Genomic DNA, 11,686 nt, shown 5'->3' on the forward strand with positions numbered 1-11,686 from the left:
ATGCACCTGGAGACAAAAAAAAAAAAAAAAAAAAAAAAAAAAAAAGATACGACCTCTCCCTCTAGGAGCATTCAGTCTAAGAGCTGGGAGGAAAAGACACATCAGCGGATATTTTTTATAACATACGATGGGTGTTATGGATGTGTGGATAATTTGCTCTGGGATGCCAGAGGAGGGAGCATCTGGGTCTAATTTGGGAGTCAGTCAGAGGGGGCTTCAAGGAGGAGGTAGCATTTGAACTCCAAGTGGAGTGAGGAATAAGAGTTTGTCAAGTGGACAAGAGACTAACAGCACTCCAGGTACAGGGAAAGGCATGATGAGACAGTCTTGGCCTTGGAAACCAGAACTATTTCTGTATTTCATAAATTGCAAGCTGGAAGGGACAGGGTGATAAGAGGTCAGGGGAAGAAGGTAGGGGATAGACACTTAAAAGCCTTCAAAGCCTTGCTAAAAAGGGTGGATACCTCCCTGGAGGTGACGAGGGGCCCCTAAAGGGTTTGAGTTAGGGAATGTCATATTCAGATTTATGTTTTAGGAAGAGCAGGTTGGAAGTTGTATGATTATTGAATTACAGCCTTTCCCTGAAAACCCGTGGCAAGGGCCTCCTGGTCTGCCTTGCTGATATGAGGACTGATGTTTCACCCTCCAGCCTAGCCTTAACTTGCTACCTAAGGTTGAGTTCTCCTCATCCTTGGGTACACTTGCCATCTGAAAATCCCAACCCCCAAACAGCTTTCTGGGTCCTTCAAGTGTCAGTGTGTCAACCATTTAACATGAACTCTGGGTTTCAGATTCCCTGGCCCTAACCTCAGTGAAAAGATCCTGAGCCAGATCCCAGCTCTCTCCACCTGCTAAATGGCACTGAGATGCCCCAGTGTTCATGCCCCACACATCAACTACAGGGAACTTTAACTTCTGTCTTAACTTGCAACCTGGGGTTACAAAGACTGCTGGAGCAGTACACAAGCCACAGCGGTCCCCTCCCTGCTGTGCAGGACTTTCAGAACACGGGAAGATTCGATGCACATGCTTCACTTAGAAATTGGCACGGCGCACCTGGGTGCCTCAGTCAGTTAAGCGTCTGACTCTTGATTTCAGCTCATGATCTCGCAGTTGGTGAGTTCAAGCCCCGCATTGGCTCAGTGCTGATAGCCCGCTTGGGTTTCTTTCTTCCTCGCTCCCTGCCCCTCCTCCACTTGTACTCTGTCTCTCTTTCTCTCTCTCTCAAAAAAAATCCATTAGGGGCGCCTGGGTGGCTCAGTTGGTTAAGCAGCCGACTTCGGCTCAGGTCATGATCTCACGGTCCGTGAGTTCGAGCCCCGCGTCGGGCTCTGTGCTGACAGCTCAGAGCCTGGAGCCTGCTTCAGATTCTGTGTCTCCCTCTCTCTGACCCTCCCCCGTTCATACTCTGTCTCTCTCTGTCTCAAAAATAAATAAACATTAAAAAAAATTAAAAAAAAAATCCATTAATGATAATAAAAAAATAAATTGTCACAATTGAGCCCACCCAGCCAGGATGAGGCGGAAGGAGATGGTATTGATGGGTTGGCAGATGGGAAGGCAGGGCTAAAAGTCTAAAACAAGTGTGATGGTGGGCTTGGCCCACTCTGTTTCCCTGGATGGTCTTCTGTAGCTAGTGCTCCAGAATTCCCAGGCAGAGGTGAAACAAGTCCCATTCCAAATTAAATATCACACATATCTAAAATTGAAAACTGGATGTAGCTAACAGATCTGGGTTCGAATCTCTCCTGTTTACTATGTGTAACCTTTGGCAAGTTACTTAACCTCTAGAGGTCTCAGTTTCTAATCTCCTGTAAAATGACGGTCTTGGTACTTATCTCATTGTTATTATGCCAACAAATGAATTAATATTCATAATAATAAGTGTACATATATGTTTGTTAAATTAATAGGATACATTCAAAATAAATCATTCTCCTCCATAAAATAGGGATCATCATTATCATCTCATGGGTTTGTTATAAGGATTAAAGGTGGGAATGTATATGAAGCACAATGCAACAGCCCAATGGAAGTTCATTCTTTCCCACATATGCTACCTCTTCATGGGATGGCTGGGAGCCAGATGCATGGGTCCTGAGCTGACCATTACGCAGATGGGAAGAGGGATGGGTGGGAAGGAAGCTCCTGGAGACTTGGTGATGTGTCAGCCAAGAGAATGTAGCTGGGGGTATGGGTGAGGGCAGGAAGCACGGAGGGACATACACTCTCCAGGAGCCCCACTTCTTATCCTACTCAGACAATGGGATCTCTGGGGCTGGCGACAATAGCACCCCCTCTCCCTCCTGAAACATAATGTCACAGAAGTGACTGTGGCCCAAATTTAGTCTCTCTCCACACCCCATTCCCCTGCGTCTGTGACCCAAGATGGGCCAATCAGAATCCTCCCCCAGGGTTTTTCCAGTTTGGAATTAATGGGACCAGGGCTTTTCTTTTAGTTACAGGACTAACTGAAAGATTTTTCATGGAAGGTTCTTGGCAGCTATAGTCCTTGTTATTTGGAGAAAGTTTATCTGTAGTAAGAAAAATGAGGACAACACACAGAAACACAGCCAAGAGATACGGGATGGAAAAAGTGACACAGACAAGGTAGAAGGGAGAGATGGAAGGGAGAGATGGAAGGGAGAGATGGAAGGGAGAGATGGAAAGGAGAGAGGGAGGAGAGAACCCTTTTGGGTCCCTAGATCCATTTATACCTGAAGCCAGACCCGCCCCTAGACTTTCCAAATATGAGACTCAGTAATTCTCTTTCTGCTTTAGTTAACTTGACTTTGTTCCTGTCATGTTCTGTGGAAAGAGTCTTTACTAACTTTGAAACAAAGAAAGAAAATAATTCTGCCTAAACTATACAATTCATTAGCAGGCTAGGGAAATGATATTTGTGGCTTAACTGAGGTGGTTGACGAGGAAGGTGGCAGTTGATACTAAAATGCCACTGAGATGACAGCAAACCAGTTGACTTTGAAAGTATTGAACTAGATGTCAACTTCAGGGAAAGACTCAAGGGATGTCAAGGGAGCCCCTTGCTCAACATTCTTATCAACTTTGATAAAGATTTCTAAGACTGCTTATCAGAATTGTAGATAATCCAAAATGAGATTACATGGATAAGTCACTCAGTGACAGAATCCAGATCCACGAGTGGCTGACAGCTACAGGGATGGACCCAAACATTCTGGATTACGTCTGAGGAAGACCAAGACCAAGACCAAGTTAGGAGGAATCACGTCAAATCTTACATTCAAAGACCAGTCACACCAGTTGAGGGAGAGGAGGGAAGCAAGCCTTCCCAGCGGCTCACAGGAATTTTTGCTGGCTGCAAGCTCAGCGTGATCCCAGAGCGCTGCGAAAATAGCAAACACAAGACCTGGCAAGCTTAACACAAACACAGCCCTCAGGACAAGGGAGATAATCATCCCCCATGTTCTATCCCTATCAGAGCACATCTGGGGTACAAAGTGCAAGGGGACAAGAAACAGCATCCTATAACGAATGGCTGAAGAAATGGGGCATTTTGGCCAGAAGTCATAGTTTCTATTTCTTCACAAACACCTCAATGGCTGACATATGGCCAAGGGGAGACCTCATTTGCTCGACTCCAAAGAACAACCTGGACCGATGAGCGGAAGTTACATGGAAGGGACATGTTGGCAAGAGAAAAGTACAACCAGGTCAACCATGGCTCAGGCTCTGCCAGCTTTGAGCATCACCTAAAGGAAGCTCATGATTCTTCCCTCTCCAACGCTTCACTGCCCAGACAGGGGGAGGCTGCTGTCACTCCAACTTTGGGGACATCCTACTGGCCACTGTACTCGGGTACAGGATAGGCAGTGATGTGACCAGGTGCTAATGTATGTGGAGCACAGGAGGCTGGGGTGGAGCGAGGAGAGGTTGTGATGGGGAAACGTGGGCATAGAAAAGTGACCATCTTTTGGCCGCCTTCTCTCTGTGTCTCCTCATCTTGTTTTATTTTTTATTCTTATTTTTTTTCATAATGTGTTTTTTATTTATTTTTATTTTTTTAATATATGAGATTATTGTCAAATTGGTTTCCATACAACACCCAGTGCTCATCCCAAAAGATGCCCTCTTCAGTGCCCATCACCTCCCCTCCCCTCCCTCCCACCCCCCATCAACCCTCAGTTTGTTCTCAGTTTTTAACAGTCTCTTATGCTTTGGCTCTCTCCCACTCTAACCTCTTTTTTTTTTCCTTCCCCTCCCCCATGGGTTTCTGTTAAGTTTCTCAGGATCCACATAAGAGTGAAAACATATGGTATCTGTCTTTCTCTGTATGGTTTATTTCACTTAGCATCACACTCTCCAGTTCCATCCACGTTGCTACAAAGGGCCATATTTCTTTCTCATTGCCACGTAGTACTCCATTGTGTATATAAAGCACAATTTCTTTATCCATTCATCTGTTGATGGACATTTAGGCTCTTTCCATAATTTGGCTATTGTTGAGAGTGCTGCTATAAACATTGGGGTACAAGTGCCCCTATGCATCAGCACTCCTGTATCCCTTGGGTAAATTCCTAGCAGTGCTATTGCTGGGTCATAGGGTAGGTCTATTTTTAATTTTCTGAGGAACCTCCACACTGCTTTCCAGAGCGGCTGCACCAGTTTGCATTCCCACCAACAGTGCAAGAGGGTTCCCGTTTCTCCACATCCTCTCCAGCATCTACAGTCTCCCGATTTGTTCATTTTGGCCACTCTGACTGGCGTAAGGTGATATCTGAGTGTGGTTTTGATTTGTATTTCCCTGTCCTCATCTTGTTTTAAAAGAAAAAAAAAAGAGAGAGAGAGAGATTATAGATTTCTGGAATCCAGCTCTTTGTTGGGGGTGGGTCCAGTGAAGCTGCGGTTAGTTTGTTTGTTTTACACTTTCCAAGTGATTCTGAAGCATAGCTAGGTTTGGATGCCACACAAATGACCCCACGAAGTGCTGATTCCAGGGAAAGTCACTTAATAATTGGTGTCGAAGTTTGATTGATCAATAATCCTCTCTGCTCTCTTCTCCATTCAATCAAAGCCAGTGTCTGAAGCTGGGAGCCCCTTCCCTTTGCCCTTTTGCCGATTGTCCTGCTCTTCACCTCTGAACCATCAATGACCCAGCTTTTCACCATGCTGATCTCCTTCCTCTCAATAGTCTTTTTTTTTTTTTAAATGTTTTTACTTATTTTTGAGACAGAGAGACAAAGCATGAGCAGGGGAGGGACAGAGAGAGAGGGAGACACAGAATCCGAAGCAGGCTCCAGGCTCTGAGCTGTCAGCACAGAGCCTGACGTGGGGCTTGAACTCATGGAGTGGGAGATCATGACCTGAAGTCGGACACTCAACCGCTCAACCGACTGAGCCACCCAGGTGCCCCTCAATAGTCTTTACCTGGGACCAGCCATCTGCCTGCCCTCAACCTCCAGCCAATGCCCCCAGGGCACTGGGCATCTCTTCTCTCTGCTGCCTACACCTGGAGCTCCTTGCCGTTGGTCCCCATCCCTGGTCTCACTTCTCTGGCTGAGAGAGAAACACTTTCTCTTGCTTCCATCTAGCTCTCTTAGCAGATCTCACACCAGGATTCTTCACTTTTTTTTTTTCAACAAATAAAGATTTAGTGCCTGTCATGTCCACAAACTGTTCTGAGTGCTAGAAATAAATGGCAAACAAGAAAGGACACAGTGCTTGCTCTCATGAAGCTTATATTCTAGCTTGAGGAGGCAGATGATAAACAAGATAATTTCAGAGAGTGATTAAGGGCTATGATGAAAATGAAATCAGGCAAAAGAAATGGGAAACATAAATTGGTGGTCAGAGAAGCCTATTTAAAGGGATAAAATCTGAGCTGAAACTTAAAAGACAAGGAGTGAGCCACATAAGGCTGAGCATTCTAGTCATGGAGAAGAGCATGTACAAAGGCCCTGGGGTGGGAATGAGTGAAAATCCAAAGAGTAGTGTTGCAGCTATGAGGTGAAGGAGGAGAAAGAACAGGAAGAAAAGAAAATGAAGAAGGATGAGGAGAAGGAGAAGGAAAAGAGAAGAGGGGGAGGGGAAGACGAGGAGGAGGAGGAGGAGGAGGATTATAAGAGCTTCCTCTAGCTCTTAGAATCACCATCCCATTTTTATGGCCTGCTCCGAGTTTGCCCACCTTCCCACACTCCTATTCCCCCCACATGGTGCTTTGCGCCTGGAGTCTTTCCCTGCCCTTCTGCTGTCTCACAAAGTCCGCGAGGCATATTTGCAAATGTCCAGGCCACAATAGGAGATAGGGTTTGAGTTATTTCCCATGGGTCTTCTGGGCCTCAGCTAATCCACAGAGGTGCGTAGGCCCCTGTTTAAGTTTCCCTGAACCTTTCATGGCAGTTTTGAATATTCCATGCAAGTTAGAAGCTTTGTCTATGTAGAGCTCACAAGGACTTCTTGGCGATGTCACGGAATTCCTTACCTGCCCATCCCAGCCTCATCTCTAGCCCAGCCAAGACACCCTGTAGACATGGGAAATTTATACCAGCAAGAGCTGACCGGCCGGCCACACAGGAGGCTTCATGTGACATGGTGAGCTCCCTGACACGTAGGTGTTCCAGCAGATGTGCCTATGGTATAATCACGCACAACTGCACACTGTCAGAAGAAAACTAGAGGAAATGATACCTTCGATAATTCAGGCCACTTGCCACCCCATTCAATACATGCATGTGCCTGAGTGTGCATGGGAGGGGACTCATTCCCTCACTCCATCACAGTGAGTATTTTGTACCTGTCATGTCAGGGGTTAAGGACCAGCAAACCACCTGTTTTACCTGTTACTTGATTGAGGGGACACTGGTCTCTTCCAATGCGGGAGGGGCAAATGGAAGTCCTGGACTTATTAAGAAATGTCAGTGTGCTTCTATTCCTCATTAACAGAACTGTCTGGAAGGAGACATGAATGAGGCTACATTGAATCCAGTACCCATGTTCCTACTGACATACAATTTGAAAGGATTTTTAAGGAATAATATTTTTGGCATCATTTTATTTTTAATTTCTTTAAATGTTTATTTATTTTTGAGAGAGAGAGAGAGAGACAGAGCATGAGCATGAGTGGGGGAGGGGCATAGAGAGAGAGGGAGACACAGAATCCAAAGCAGGATCCAGGCTCCGAGCTGTCAGCACAGAGCCCAACGCAGGGCTCAAACTCACAAATATGAGATCGTGACCTGAGCCGAAGTCGGACGCTCAACCAACTGAGCCACCCAGGCACCCCAAGGAATAATTTTGGCTTATATGATTTTTTGCTTTCCATGGTGCCTCTTGAATCTAACCCTCAAATAAGATGGGGCTCCAGTCTACTCAAATTGTCTCATTTTCTTTCAGAATATATATCCCTGTGAGCTTTTCTTTTTCTTCTCTTTTAATTTCTTTTCCCTCCCCCTCCTCCTTCTTCCTGCAACTCCCTTTCTTCTTCCTTCTTCTTCCTCCCTCTACTCCTCCTCCTCCTTCTTCTCTCTCTTGTTTTCTGTTTTATCCACTTCCTCCTTATTCCTTTCTTTCCTTAGAGCTTCCACCTTTATTGAGGGAGAGGGTGAGATAGAACAGGTCACTCTGACATACTGGCCCTTTTTTCTCCTCTCAATATGAAACCTATCAATACCACACACACACACACACACACACACACACACACACACACACCCTAACACTCCTTCCATCCTGACTCATTTAGCAAGTATATAAACTTTACATGCTGTTGGGAAGACCATCTAGATACATTTTACTGGATGAGAGGACATGAAATGCTGTGCTTTTAGATGACTATGCATTAAAACATGTGGCAGAGATAGCTAATTGTCCCTTTAAATCCATTTTCACCTTCATTCTTTTGGGGAAAAAAAATCCTTTCCCCAAGTTTTAGCTGGGCGTGTGGCTGTCTAGCTAAATGTTTTATTTCCCAGGCTCCCTTGCCGCTAGGTGTGGTCAAGTATCTAAATCCTCACCAGTGGAGTGTGTTTGGCAGTGCTGGGTGCAATTCTGGGTCACATCATTCAAAAGAAAGCTGCTTGCCCTCTACTTCCTTTCCCCCCCTGCACACTGACTGAAACTCACACGTGTTGGCAGTGAGCTGGCTGTTAACGGCTCTGATGAGAACACCCTACAACAGTACTGTCCAGTGAAAATAAGCTCCCGGCAGATGAAATTCACTGTATTTGTTAACAAGTATCCAGTAGGAATAAATGTAAAACAAGTAAAATTAATTTTAACAACATATTTTACTTAAGCTAATATATACAATTACCACTTCAATATGGAATCAATGTCAAAAAAATTATTGAGGGGCACCTGGGTGGCTCAGTTGGTTGAGCGACTGGCTCTTGCTTTTGGCTCAGGTCCTGGTCTCAGGGTTCATGGGATCGAGCCCCGTGTCAGGCTCTGCACTGACAGCGTGGAACCTGCTTGGGATTCTCTCTCTCTCTCTCTCTCTCTCTCTCTCTCTCTCTCTTTCGGCCCCTCCCCGCTCCCCTCAAAATAAATAAATAAATAAATAAACACTTAAAAAATTATTGAGAAGTCTATTTTTCTTTCATCCTTATCTCTCAACCACCGGTGTGTGTCTTATACTCACGGCACATCTCAATTCGGACCAGCCACATTTCAGGTGCTGTAACTCCAGGCTGTCTGTGGGACAGCAGAGCACTGGCGGATTACAGGGCAACACAGCAGAAGGAATCTGGGTTCCTGGTTGACCCCGTGGAGCAAAGCTGGCCATCATCTAGGACTTCCCATTTACCTCTTATTTTCAAAAAGCTGTATTTTGGGGTCTCTGTGAGACATGAGCTTCACCTATATCTTCAGTAATATAACATGGTAAGAGGTTTTCCTCCCCCACAGAAGTTAACATTGACCTGCATCTGACATTCTGTATGACAAGCAAATGGAGAGCAATAGTGAAAAGTTCTTGACATGCCAGCCCATGTATGTGAACTTATCAGCAATTACATCCTGCTGTTCCAGCTGAGTCAGCAGTGTGTATGGAGGAGCACCCAAATTTTAAACCCTGAAAAATCCCTATTTGATATGCTTTCATTTTTTTGTATGTTTTGATTTTTTTTTTTTTGCATTTCATGAAACTCAAAGCAGTAAGCAATCTCTTTTAATTTTCATTATCAATTTGAACTACATACTTATTAAAAGGGGGCCAAGTTTAAAAAATAAAGTTATATAATAAAAAAGAGGAGAATGATACAAGAAAAGAGAAGTGGGAGGGACGACTTATAGTTAATTACACTATCAGCAGCAGCACTGAATTTTTAAAAACTCCACTAGATTAGACATAGTTTATTTAAAATACCTTATCCAGTTTAAAATTCTCCAATTCTACACAGGTACTTTATGAACATCTAATTTTGTAGGCCTGGTCGTATAAGTTTGTGTGTAAGAATAAAACAACAATCAAATTAGGGTTTTTTTTTCCTATCCAATTTGTTTCTGTTTTCCCACAAACAAAAGGAACTGGCTAAAGATTGACAAGGTTGTTCATGTTCTAAATTAGTTCTCTAGTTTATGAGGAAATGCAATCCCAAAGTCTATAAAAAGGAAAAAAAGCAAATGTAAATAAGGAGCCATTGCTTTAGACTTTGTGTCCCAAGATATGTCAGTTATTGTCTTGATTTGTTGTTGCTGTTTTCCTTCAGTGAAGATTCACCATCCAGAATGCCGAGGGCAGCCATAGTTAATTCATTTTATTCCCTGTTCATTTTCGTGTGTCAATACAGGAGACCGGTTAAGGGAACAGATTTAGGAGTCAGACATCCCTTAGTCTGTATCCTGACTCCAATGATTACCAGCTGTGTGGTCATGGGCAAGTTATTAAACCTCTCTGAGACTTGGTCTTCTCATCTATAAAATAAGAATCATAATAAACTGCCTCAAAGTACTGGAAAGAATAAGTGAGATGAGTAGGAAGTATTTAACACCATGTCTCATCCAGTGTTTCTGCCAAGTATTTTTCTATTTCCAAAATAATCATCTTATAACATGTATTTTTTTTAAGCACCTACTCTATGACAGCTTTTCTTTAACATAGATTATTCCTGACTCTCACAGCAACACTGTAAGGGGTGGGGGGAGCACTCTCATTTCACAGCTGGAGAAATTCTAGCTCAGAGAGGTGAAGTGGCCTGCCTACGGTCACACAGCGAATATATGACTGAACAGAGGTCAAACATCAAAGCCTGTGCCCTTTCTGCCAGACTGAGGTGGGGCTCTCTGGGACACACAGTCCTGTGGCATTGTGCACCCCAGAGTGGGACAAAGAACGAGAAGGCCAAGCAGCTTTGGAGGTCTCCAAACCTCACAGTTTAGAATAAATCCCCCAATTATGCTTGAAGTTGGACAAGCTTTTGAAATCTCGACTGGACATTCTTTTCCCATCAAGTTCCTTGAAATTTCCCTTTAAAGAGCATCTAGGAAAAGCCACTCTCATTAGCCAGGGTCTGGCTTTATTTTCCTAATAAACAGATCTTTAGTCAGACAAAAGGGCCTCTTTTATTTTCAATCAATTCTTCAACATTTCAGCTGATTTTCTTCTATTTGGCTTGAAATTGTGATCTGGGAATGGCTGGTCCTGCAAATTGTCGTCCTATCAGGGAAGCCCCTTGAGGATCCTCAACTTGTTATTTTTAATCACTGTAATCTCCTTGTCAAAGGAGGCCATGGTCAGAAACAGAGCAGGCCTTTCAGAGCTTTTCTAAAGCACAGTTATTGCCAAGGGAGGGGGGACAGGGGGAAGAGGGAGGGAGGGGAGAGAGAAGCGGTGGGAGAGAGAAGGAAGTCCATATAGCACTAGCAACTTGGAAAAAGCTGAATAATAATCTCAATGGGATCCTGGCTGTTGAGAAGAAAGCCCGTGTGTGTGTGTGTGTGTGTGTGTGTGTGTGTGTGTGTGTGTGTATTAACAGCGACCATTATAATCCAGTGTAGAACATCTAAAGGAGATACTGGGGTGGGGGACATAGAGAGCAGAAGCTATTCAGGGATGAACTGGAATTGTGGGGATAAAGATTCCAGGCAGGAAAACAAGCCATTGATTCCAAGGCTTGTGAGGGGGCCTCAAGAAAAAAATAAAAAAAGCAAGCGGAACACCAGGGGAATGTTAACTTCCACGGCCCTAAGTCAATACCCTGAACAGAATGCATTAGATTTACCTTTAACATGATTATTCTAAGAGAGTATAAGCCAACAGAAAATGTCACAAACTAGGCCAGCGCCCTCTTCCTAACTTTGAGTGGCGGAACCAGGTTTGCTAATCTCAGGGTATTTACTCAGAAGGCCGGGAGCACGGTTTCCGTAATATCTTCCTTCCATGATCTCTTAGCCACCAGAAAGGAGAAATGGGGATTGCCGGCCAACAGCCTGAGTGGGGGTGTCACAGTCTGAAAGTCTAATGTGTAGGCTGGAACCACCTGTAGGGTAAAAGTCTAGAGCTCTCTCTCTCCCCTAGTCTCGGTTCTCACCTACTGGCCATGGACACTCTGGAAGCAGGAGCCTCTGTGTTCTGGTGAATACCAGGTGCCCCTCCTCCCCAGTGCTGGGGTACCTGCAGCCAGTGCTCAGGCCATCAGGGAGGATTTGTATGGGAAGAAAGGGCTGGTAGGACACTTGGTGTGGCCCCAGACTTGCCCAAATCATCTAA

General features: G+C 44.5%; 1 protein-coding gene across 1 annotated transcript in view; it reads right to left on the bottom strand.

Annotated features, from left to right (window-relative positions):
* The window catches only part of SPON1 (spondin 1), a 259,786-nt gene that overhangs the window by 245,457 nt on the left and 2,643 nt on the right, over positions 1-11,686 (bottom strand). The window lies entirely within an intron of this gene.

Source organism: Panthera onca, chromosome D1 (genome assembly GCF_046562875.1).
Source record: "Panthera onca isolate mPanOnc1 chromosome D1, mPanOnc1 haplotype 2, whole genome shotgun sequence".
Lineage (NCBI taxonomy): Eukaryota > Metazoa > Chordata > Mammalia > Carnivora > Felidae > Panthera > Panthera onca.